The sequence below is a fragment of the Oncorhynchus keta genome, unplaced genomic scaffold (genome assembly GCF_023373465.1).
Source record: "Oncorhynchus keta strain PuntledgeMale-10-30-2019 unplaced genomic scaffold, Oket_V2 Un_scaffold_13527_pilon_pilon, whole genome shotgun sequence".
Taxonomy (NCBI): domain Eukaryota; kingdom Metazoa; phylum Chordata; class Actinopteri; order Salmoniformes; family Salmonidae; genus Oncorhynchus; species Oncorhynchus keta.
In genome coordinates, this window is record NW_026290774.1 from 197,501 (window position 1) to 199,442 (window position 1,942).

Consider the following 1,942-nt stretch of genomic DNA (forward strand, 5'->3'; position numbering starts at 1 on the left):
TATCTCCTGTTATTGAACTGTTTTATTGAGATAGTGATATTGATCACTTCTCTAACCTTGACTTGACGGAGAGAGAGGCTGTGCTTCTGTCGTCTCTGTCAGAGCTCCTCGTAAATTTCATCCGGAGCAAATCCTGTTTATTTCTTTTAACGGTCTTGTTCAGGCTTTTTCCTGTTGTTTTCTTCACGTTTCTTTGATGGTTTTATTGTGTTGAGGTTGTTTCATTAACTATCTCTTCTAGTTGAGGGAGAAAGCGACTGGCTATTCGCTCGGCTTGGGAAATTGTTCCGCTGGGCTGAGGAAAGCCAATATTGCAAACCTCCGACAACTTCTCAGTCAATTGAGCTCAGCAGAAAATCCATCCGGTTCTGTGGCAGAGTGTTTTTCTGGTCGGGAGAGAAACTGCTGATCTCATTGTTTTCTCCGTCTGTCCAATTGTTCATGTTACTTTTGGTTTTGTTATGTTTTCTGTTCGTATTTTTGTCAACATGCAAACAAGGCAGCAACTCAAATATTGTACTCGGGCTGTACATTAAACCTGACTGTGTATATAGATGGAGTTGGTTCCTATCAGGCTGTACATTAAACCTGACTGTTTATATAGATGGAGTTGGTTCCTATCAGGCTGTACATTAAACCTGACTGTTTATATAGATGGAGTTGGTTCCTATCAGGCTGTACATTAAACCTGACTGTTTATATAGATGGAGTTGGTTCCTATCAGGCTGTACATTAAACCTGACTGTTTATATAGATGGAGTTGGTTCCTATCAGGCTGTACATTAAACCTGACTGTGTATATAGATGGAGTTGGTTCCTATCAGGCTGTACATTAAACCTGACTGTTTATATAGATGGAGTTGGTTCCTATCAGGCTGTACATTAAACCTGACTGTTTATATAGATGGAGTTGGTTCCTATCAGGCTGTACATTAAACCTGACTGTTTATATAGATGGAGTTGGTTCCTATCAGGCTGTACATTAAACCTGACTGTTTATATAGATGGAGTTGGTTCCTATCAGGCTGTACATGTCTAATATATGCAGTAGCCTTACACCAAACAGTGATGTTCGGTAGCTCAGCCACAGATGAACCTGGTCGAAGGCTGACACATCCTCAGCAACAGTTAGATGTTGTCTGCCAACTTTAACCCACACTGTGTAATGATCACCTCAAACACTAGACTACATTTTACACCTGACCTCCAGGGTATTACTTGGCATCTAAATCACTTGATTGGCTGAAGTACAGTAGGCTTAGTTCCTGACTTGTCTAGTTGTTGTTCAGGATCCTGTTGTCCTCCTGCTGTTTCTTGAAAGACAAGGACAGTGTGGCTGAGCTTATCCAATCAGCTGCTTAATGAGGTTCAGTGGGGAGATCAGAGGACCTCCAGGTGGAGCCTGGGGAGCGGATGGCCAATAGGAATCACACACAACACACACAACACACACACACACACACACACACACACACACAGGCTTGGTGTCTCTCCTCTTCTCACAGGGTTTAGACATTGTGTTTTGGTGCACGACCAGACTTACTGACTGCTACAGATGAAGGATCTTAATTTGAGCCAGTATGCTACAGCAGGAAAATAATCCAACTGCAAATATTAATTATTATGTAGGTTATAATGTATCAACATTGTTCCAGGGGGTTGATATATTTTTTTCATAAAGGAAAAAAATCAAGTCTGAAATTTCTAAGTGAAAATTACAAACTTCAGAAGCCTTTTTAAACCTCAAAATACAATACAAGTTTTAAATATGCTGCACTGCAGGAAATGTGTCCTGAAACAGGCTGATCAAATGAAGAGCCTACATCTGTAGATGCTGAGGTTTCATTGTCTTGTCTGTCAGTGTGTTTGTTTTCTTCCATTCACACTGTCTGTTGATCCTGCATCTCCTCTCTGTCCATCTGTCTGTCTGTTGATCCTGCAT